The following is a 10,318-nucleotide window of genomic DNA, read 5'->3' as shown; positions in this document are numbered from 1 at the left end:
CCCCTGCTGTTGTACTCGGCATTTGAAGTGTATAAGTGACTATACTTGGTGGAGGTGGTGGTGGAAGAAATAGAATACCAGTAGTTTGTATGGTCAAAGGTGGCACTTGTGCTTTTACCTTGACTATCTCTGTTTTAACTTTTGGATTCTGTAATTCATCAACACTGACCAATACAGGATTTTAACTTAATTTTCCTACTAGTGATGATTGGTCAAGGATTTCTACATCCTCTGCAGTTAATGGATTGATGTTTGGATTTCAAGTGTTTGTAACATCTTTTATTTTTATGATATCTGCAAGTGTGATGGTGGCATGATGAGGACTAGGAGGAGATACCTGTATGTCTTGCATACTTTGATCTTGTGGCTCAGTTGTATCTTTCTCTTCCTCTTTCTCCTTAGTATGTGCCTCTTCTTCCTTTTCTTCTTTACTCTTCTTCTCCACTAGTTCCTTCTCTTTTTCTTTGGATCCTAACACCTTCTTTTCCTTTGTCTTGGCACTTGCCTCTGCCTTATATTCTTCATTATATACATCTTCTATTTTCTTGTAAACTATTTTCCACAATCTTGTGGATTTAGTAACTACCTCTTCAATTTTATTCTGCAATATGCTGAATGCTCTATACTTGGGAGTGAATCTGTTATTATGCCTTTTTACTATATTTTTTACTTGATCTTTAGTCAAATCAGGCAACAATCTGGCTAATGTTGACTCCCTTATCTCTTTTTCCATTTGTAAACAAAAATGCCATTTATTCTCTACAATTTTATACAATTCTTTTGGCATAGATTCATCTAATTCTAGAGGTGTGTGCTTATATTCAGCCATCATAGCTTACGCAAATTTCTCTAATTTATTTTGCTCTTCTTTGGTGAGCTTAGAAAAATTCAGGTTCTTTAAAACTTTTAAATCATCATTCCTAATTTTTGAACATAATTTATCAACAGCAGTCTGGGGTTTGTGTCTTACCACTTGAAATTGACTATTGTCCTCTGACTCTGTTTTCTCCTCATCTGTTTCAGGCTGGGGAATAAATTTCCTTTTCTTTGACTCAGCAGCAGCCTTCTTTGAGTCTTTCTTCTTTCTTTTTGCCTCCTCTTGGGCTTTTTGTGCTGCAGCCCTTGTGGTAGGTCTCTTTGGTGCAGGAGCAGCTACTTTCGTCCCCTTGGATTGAGGAGCAGAAGGAGTTGTGGTCTTTCTCTTAACTGGTGCTTCCTTGGCTTCTTCTACCTCAGCACTCTCCTCTTTATCTTCTCCTAACCCTTGAGTCAGACCTTGAAGTTTATCTCCTTCTTCTTCAATGTCTTCTCCCTCTTCTTCTGTTGTTCCTTCTTCTTCCACGCCAAATTTTCTCTTGATTTGTCTCACCATTTTCTCTTTCTTCTTTACTGCTGAAGTAGTCTTCAAATCTGTTATCACCTTTGATTTGACAACATCATAGGTTCCAAAAAAATTTGCATTTTTATTAGCTTCTTCTGCAAGTAGGGTTGTTATTGCTGCAGAAGCTTGATCAATATCAAGTTCATAACCTAGTGGCCTAAGCCATCTTACTCTAGGTATAACTGCTTGTATGTAGGTATAATCTATATCTACAAGAAAACAAATGTCTTTTTCATATTTCTCAGTCAATGAGACTGGAATTTTCATTCTTTGTTTCATGGACTTTTTGAAGTCCTCAAAGTAACCAGTCATTTGGGCATCAAAATTTTTACCCATCTGTTCAATGTATCCATTGATTTGTTCAACAATTGTTTTGTCTGGATTCCATCTTACCTTACCCATAGAAGGAAATTCTTTCATCAGATAGAAAAACATGCACATTAAAACTGATCCAAATTTGCATTGAGCTCCCTTGCTCTTCCTTATAGCTCCCAGATTTTCATGAATCTGTTGAAACACGAGCTCTGCTAAATCATAAGTGTGATCCCTTTTGATTATCTTGTATGCAACATCAACTGCTATACAAGGTACACTGTTTAACCTGCTTGATTGATAGAATTTATGTGAAATGATTCTCACAGCAAAATCTAGTAGGGGATTTGTGACTGTGTCGATAGTCATTCCTCTATTGTTCCATTTGGCACCTGTATTTTTCTCTATTACTTCCCTTTTGTCACTTCGCAGAGTCTTTGGCCGATCTAGGGTTGGAATACCAGTAACCCTATGAATAGTTTTCTTGGTGAATTTTACTGGCCCTAACTCTAACCAAAAAGCTCCATCATGTATTCGGCTCAGAACTATCCGTACCCATTCAGTTTTGAAAACAATCGAAAATGTTAGGGTTTTGGTTAATCCTTTTCTTTCTATTATTGAAAACTCATTTTTTAGTACTTTGTTTTCACATAGTTTATCATATGCATTATAGATTTCTAAATCTCCTATGGCACCAATTTTGTAGTTATAACATCTGCGAACATCTTGGACCATAACAACTTTATCCAGAATAACTGATAATGCACCTGCAGGATCGTTCTTGTATGATGCTTCTGGAATGGGCTTAAATTCAGGTTGTTTAACTTCATTGCTGACCAACTGTACTTCATGACTCTTTATACCCTTAGTGGTTCCTGACCCCGATGCCATTGTTTGCCAAACTAGGGTTTATGATTTAAACAAGTTTATAAGTCCTACGTAGCTCGATACTTAAGTAAAATACCTTAAATCGATGAAACTTGTCCTGAATCGCTGTTGAAATCTTCACAAATAGCTTCTGAGCTGATTTTGATCTTCTTCGCTCTTCTCAGCTTTGCTTCTCATTTGAATGGTGGGAAAATGATCAAAAATCAGATTTATGTACCCTTCAAAATAGAGTAATAAATGCTTAGTACGCTGCCAACTGTCTACTCGGCACCTGAAAGGTTTCGACATGACTCGACTCTCATTATGTTTTACTTTACTCGGCTCCTATTGATATTTCACAGCTTGGCATCAACTATCAACTCAGTCGTTGTTAGCAACTCGGCTCCTGAAGACAACTTTGACAGATCTTTGCAAAGTTCTCAATTTTGACTTAGCATCTTTGCTTATGCTAATTTCATTTTTGCTATTTTTCTATGTCTTGGGACTGATCTATGATGTAACTTGGTTTATCAATCCCACACACTTATTCTTTGCTTAATTTGATGAAGTGTGATCACTTTACCTATTAGGTGAAGTGATCTTTGCACTTGATGTGTTATACTCATCTTTCTTCCTCCATGTCTTATTCATTTCACTTATGATATGTCCAACATCTATCTTTGCCTTTCCATTACTGAACTCAGAACTTGGTGCCTTTGACCTTGTTGGGCAATTCCTGCTGACATGACCAGTTTTTAAGCAACTGAAGCATGTAGTTTGACTCAACCATCTTTTATAGTTCCCTCTAAAATGTGTTCTTATGCAATTCTATGGGATATGTCCATATTCTTGAAAATAGTGACAGCTGTACCTGGTGTTGTAATCCCAAAATTCATGGTTTGATGTCTTTACTGGTTGATTTAGTGTCCACATAGACTTTGATCTACATTCAAAAGCTCTATGTCCATGCTTTTTGCAATTATAACAATGTCCATCAAATCTTGATGTCTTAATAGTTTGGGTTCTACATACATATGCTTGATGACCTTGCTTCTTGCATTTATGACAATGATTTATGCTTTTGGATTTATCATTCTGATGGGCATTCTTGCTTCTACAAACATTAGATGTATGTCCTTTCTTTCCACATAAATGACATATAGGTTTAACATCTTTACCTTTTTCACTTCTTTGTTCTGCACTCTTTGATGATTCTCCGACTTCAGTGTTGTTATATCCAAGCCCTGTTGTATCATGGGTTGATCTTGGAGATTTCAGTATTTGCTCAAAATATTTGATGGCTTCACTTGATTTGTTGAGATTTTCTGCCACCTCTCTTTCTCTGTTCAATTCATTCTGCATTTGTTCCTTCTGCATCTTCAAAGTAGAGATCTCAATATCTTTCATATTGAGTTCATGATGAAGGTTCATCATTTGAGCAAGTGTATCCATCTGCATGTTTGAGATCCTTGTCAATTCAGTACATTTTTCTTCAAGTCTGTTTGCAAGATTCCTTTTGTCATTTTCCATCATGACCTTATCATCAACTGCTCTTTTCTTTTGTTTAGTAATTTCACATATCATTATAGCCTGTTATTCATGTTCCATTTTGAGAGATCTTATCTCATCTGCTTGAATTTTATTTTTCTCCATCAGTTCTACTATTGCTGCATCAAACTCTTTAGTGTCTCCACTGGAAAATATGTTGGTGGTATCAATCTCCTTGTAGTGTATACCATTTTCAGCTATGGCTGGATCCTTCCTCTTTTTTAATGAGTTTCTCAATTTGTTTTTGAATTCCTCCAAGCTATGCAAAGCAAGTTGCACATCTATCACCTGATTTTCAATGATCTTTCCAAGTTTGAAAGCTTCCATCTTTAGATCTTTTCCTCCAAGCTGTTAGGCTTTTCCTTGTGAGAACCTGGATGAGCTCTGATACCAATTGTTGGAATATTCAAATATGAAAAGAGTACTTATGAGAGGGGGGGTGAATCATAAGTATCACACTTTAGCCAATAAAACTTTTAACTGAAAGTAAATTGCATGCATGTAAATACATCAAATAAACATGTAACAAAACACATGCATCAATAACTCATAACACTGGAATTTGGTAACCCAGAAACCCTCCAGGAATAAGAAGGTAAAACTGGGGTGGGGATGATACCCACAAAATTTACTGCAGCAATATTGTTCAACCACTTCTGATGGTTTGCCCTGTTAAAGGCTTTACACTGTATTAATAGTGACCTGGTTAGAGGATTTACAAACACTTAACATGAAGTGTCACCCTGTTAAAGGATTTTAATCACCTAATCAAAAGGATCTACAAAATAGCTGTAAAGCTAACCTATCACCATTGGATTTTCATTCTAATACAATTGCTAGAGAGTATTAGATACAATAAACCTGATAGATTACAATCCTTGATTGTTGAATGTAGGCTCCTTTTCCGCCTTCTCTGATCTTGATCCTTTGTGATCTGATAACTCTTGCTTCTGAAAATAGATTTCCTTATACACCCTTGTATGTCCTCTCATGTATATTTACAATGAAATTTCGTCTTCCTTATAAAGACTTCAAAGACTTAGGGTTTGATTTGGATCTATGATCCATATTGAATCTCAATTTTCTGCTCAATACTTATCTTTTACTGATTGGTTGCATGCCTTTATCATTTTTCTTATTGGCTACATGTGAATTGCATGAAAAAAAATAAAAGATTCGATTTTATCATTAAATCCCTCGAAGTTTACCTTATGTCAGCTACAAAAACTGTTTGCATCATAGTTTGTGCAATTTCAAACTTTTATGTTGATCTACTGAGTTACTCGGCTCCTGAAGTATTGCTGATACTCGGCACATGTTGTTTCCTGGATAGCTCGGCACCTAAACAAAACTGTATCCCTCAGCACCTGCTAACACTCGGCACTTGTTACACTCGGCACTTGTTACACTCGACACCTGTTACACTCGGCACCTGTTACACTCGGCACTCGGCACTTACTTGATATAGCTCGACACTTCATCTTACTCGACACTTACTCTTAATCTTGGTTAAGTGTATTGACACTCAGTTGTCAAATTTATTCTTTAAGTCATCTTGAAAGGGTTTTGATTGACCCTAGTTAATTGTTGTAACAAGCCCTCAATACCCTTAAAAATAGGTGATTTATGGTTTGGCACTGTACGAATACCTTGGTGACCCAAAACCAAGTGAATATTGAGGTATTCTAAAAAGTTTATTGGAATCTGACATTTCTGGAAACTCCTTTAGAATATTGTGAAGTTAAAGACCTAAAACTCAATTAGGAGGCCTAATTGCTACTAGCCCTAGTAGCCCTCCTAAATAAGAAATTCTTGAAATCATCTACAAACTAATGACTCAAACCTCATCAAACACCTTGAAAATCATTGAATGCATAAGAATGGAAGCCCTATGTGCCATGGAAGCCTAATGAATGTCCTGGTTCATCCTATGGTGGGACTCAAGGCAAGGGGTGGAGCCTATCCTTGGAGTTAGTGAAGAGTTACAAATTGGTGAGAGTGGATTGGTGAAGTAGGGGAATATGAGAAGTATTCCCTTAGTGATTGGGTGAATATAATACCCTAAGAAGGCTCTAGAAGATATTTGAGTGCTTTGGTGGATAGGCTAAGGAAAGGTAGGAATCCCTCCTCATTAATTACCCATATATGGATTTTAGCATATGTGCTCGTGTGTGCAAAAGAGACAAAGCAATAATGTATAGATTTGAGTATGACCTAGAAATTGTACCAAGCACTTAAGGCTGAAATACTCCAAACCATACTATGAATCCATAATTTTTACCCTATGGTTGTCAAATTTCTTATTCTAGTAATGGAGCAAATTAGACATCTGCAAGTCAAAATCCAAATCAGAACAAAAAACCAAGAGCAATGTAGTTCTTTGAAATTGATAATGGGATGCAAGTACATGTTGAAGAACCAAGAAAAATACCTAAAACTTTGAGGTATATTTATTTAAATAATTTAAATGATCAAATCATTGCTAATAGAAGTAGTTGTGTGACTAGAGCAAGAATGAGGAATGCATTATGTTTAATTTTAGAAGTTGAGCCCAAAAGTATCGACAAAGGTTGTAGAGATGAATCATGGATCAAAGCAATGCATGAATAATTAGAACGTATTGAGAAGAACAATACATGGGAATTGGTTTTTAGGCCTAAAGATAAAAATGTTATATAAACTAAGTTGGTATTTAAGAACAAAATGAATGAACAAGGTGAAGTGGTAAGAAACAACCCAATATTAGTGTGCAAAGGTTATTTGCAACATGAATGTACAGATTTTGAGGAGACATTTTCTCTTATGGATAGAATAGAAGTAGTAAGATTATTTTTAGCTTATGTAGCTAATAAGGACTTTAAGGTCTATTAGATTGATGTCAATTATGTGTTCTTGAATGGAGAACTTGAAGAAGAAATATACACTGGGAAACCTGATGGATCTCCTTTGACAAATCAAGAAGACGTGGTTTGGAAGTTGAAGAAAGAATTGTATGGATTGAAGCAAGCTCCAAGAGCTTGGTATGCAAGGTTAGACAAGTATATTTTACATTTTATATGTAGGAAAGATATTGCAAATGGAAATTTATATCCAATAACTAATCCTAAAGGTATTTTGATTGTTGAAGTATTTGTGGATAATATTATTTTTGGTAGAAATGATGAAATGATAAATTTTATTTAGAGGAAATGATGATTGAATTTGAAATGTCTGTAATAGGAGAGATGAAATTATTTTTTAGTTTGCAAATGATTCAGAATAAGGATGCTATCTTTGTGTCACTTACTAAGTATCTTAAGAACTTGTCGGTAAAGTTTAAGATGGAAAATTACAAACCAGTAGGTACTCCTATGGTGATAGGTTGTATGTTGACTTCTGCTAATGATTCACTTAATACATTTCACACTAGATGCAAATCTATAATAAGAGGATTGCAATATCTAATAGACACAAGGCCATACATATCAAATGTTGTTGGAATTATTGCAAGATTTAAAGCACAACCCAAGGAAACACACTTATCAACTATAAAAGTAATGTTTAGATAGTTGAAGGAAACGTTGGACTATGGATTATTGTATGATAGATCTAAGAATTTCACATTGTATGCTTCACTAATGCAAATCGAGGATGTAATCTTAATGAAAGGAAGAGTACTAGTGGAGGAACCTCCTTCCTTGGTGGGAGATTGGTTTCTTGGTTAAGTAAGAAACAATAATGTATATCTTAGTCTACTGTTGAGGCATGGTATATGGTTGTTGCAAATAATTGTACACAGTTGATATGGATGAAGCAAATGTTGAAGGACATTGCTATAACTTTTGATGAACCTATGTTATACATTGTGATAATAAGAACACTATCAACATGTGTAAGAATCTAGTGTTACATTCTTAGACTAAGCATATATCAATTAAATATCATTTCTTAACAAGGAAACTAGTAGAGAAGGAACTGCAATTGGAATTTGTAAGCTCTAAGGAACATAATGCAAATATATTTAGTAAACGTTTGCCTAAAGACACCTTTGAGTATCTCAGAGGTGTGCTTAGGGTGACGCCTCACCTTTTCATCAATTATTGATGTAATAATGCATCATTTCAGGAGTTATTAGAGCATACTTATACACCTAGACTTGATGGTTGGTGTTTCTCCTCAGGAGGGAGAGTTGCAAAATGCATAGCTATGCTTGAGAGCTCTTTTGATCAGTTTTCATTCTTGGTGGCACTTGATTTTCCTTTTGGTAGAAGGTATGCTTCTTGGATAAGAGGAATTGCAAAAAGCTATTTCATAGAGGAAGAGATTATTTCAGGAAGTTTGACATTATTTTGGTAGCCTTTTCCATTGATGTCAAAGAGATCATATAAAAAACCTCCATTTGAGGGAAGTATTTCCCAAGGAGGGAGAAGTATGTATAAGGTGGAACTTTTTTGAGGATATTTAAAAATTTGTATAGAGCTATTCCTTTTGGATTGATGTGCACACATATGTCACCATCAATACCAAAGGGGGGTTGTTGAGAACAGGGGAGTTTGTTGGATATTGGGAGATATTGTCGAGTGTTGAAATTGACAATGTGTTGTAGGTTTTTCCATTGATGTCAACACATGTTTAGGAATTTTTTAAGGAAGGATTCAGACAAACTTAGATTTTGTGTGTCGACACACATGAGCTTTGATTTATGTTGTAGGATGAGTGCAAACCTTACGTCTATGGTCACAATTCTTGATGTGATAGTTGGAGTGAGTTACAAATATTTTGGTAAAGATTGGTTATAGGCTAGTGACGAAGAATTATGCGAGATCTAGTTGTTATCTTTTGGGTATAACTTACTAGTGAGATGGGCTTAAGGTTTTTGAGCATAGTGCATAGTATAAGACTTGGAATAGCACATGCTTCAAGATTTTATGGTCACTTGGTTCATGTTGTAATGATTGCTAGCATGTGTTGTATAGATTTTTTTTTTTTGGGAGATGACATGATGGTGTAGAATGTTGATTGATTTGGAAAATATTAATTGTCGATCACGTAACATAGTTTGATAATTATAATTGTTGTGTAATTGATTAAGGAGGCATGTATACCTTAGCATGGGTATATTTTATTACTGGGGAAGTCCTTATAAGATGACCTAATTTCTTTTTTATAACTTATATAAAGGAAAGTAATTTCCTTGGTTGGAGTGTATGGGAATGTAATTGTATGCACTAGCCTTGATGCTAGATATAAGAGTAGATTTGAAGGATTGTTAGATGCTTTAGTAGAGGTATGAGTGGAATTTGTTATCACTCCTAATGTGCTTCATTGGACCAATAAAGATAATTGAGTTGTCATTTAGTTAATTCAACAAAGGTGGCTTTAACCTCCACCCTTTAAGCAGTGTACTCTAGCAATGAGCCAATTGAGTCAAACTCATATACTCTTATTATATGGATACCATAATCCTCTTAACACTTATTGGCATCTAAATGATGTTAAAAAATAAAAAGAATATTCTTAAAAATACACATCTTAATATTATTCTATTGAAAAATAATAATCTCTTATATAAATTTGATAAAATAAACATTAGATCAAGAAACAACTAATCAAAATATAAATTGCACTACATCAACTAATTTTTTTAATGTGGTCGATGATGTTGGCACAACATGTCATTTGATACATGTGGGTCAAGGGAAGACTATGCTAGTGACATTATGCTTCAATTATATAATTTACAACAAACACATCACACATTTGTTTTATTATTCTATCTATTATTCGACTAAACTATGTTGATAGTTGATTGGTTATTACTTTTTCTAATTTCATTTGTATTTATTTATATCCAATGTTGACTCTTAAATATGTTATTTTAGTAACTTTTATTTTGTAAACAATAATGTCTGGTAAAAAATAAGTGTATTAATTATTTCTTCTTTCTATGTGTATATTTTTCGTCATTGACATTTCAAATCATATTACATGATGAACCTTTATGCTCTTTTATTATTGTTTCATCCTAATGAAAACTGATGGAAAAATACATGAAATTGAATTCAAAAGTAAAAAGAATTAACATTATAGACTATGGATATTAGAACAAAAGTGTTTCCTACTTTTTGGCACCAAGAAAAATCTCAACTCTTTTATATTGCTTTAATAACTTAATTTTAACATTTCCCTCACGTCAAAATTGTTTTAGGAGCTTGTCCCACACTAGTTTGT

Source organism: Cupressus sempervirens, chromosome 5, assembly GCF_028749045.1.
Source record: "Cupressus sempervirens isolate cs-2001-9-10 chromosome 5, ASM2874904v1, whole genome shotgun sequence".
Lineage (NCBI taxonomy): Eukaryota > Viridiplantae > Streptophyta > Pinopsida > Cupressales > Cupressaceae > Cupressus > Cupressus sempervirens.
The sequence above is the reverse complement of the archived record's forward strand: the minus strand, read 5'-3'. Positions refer to the sequence as shown.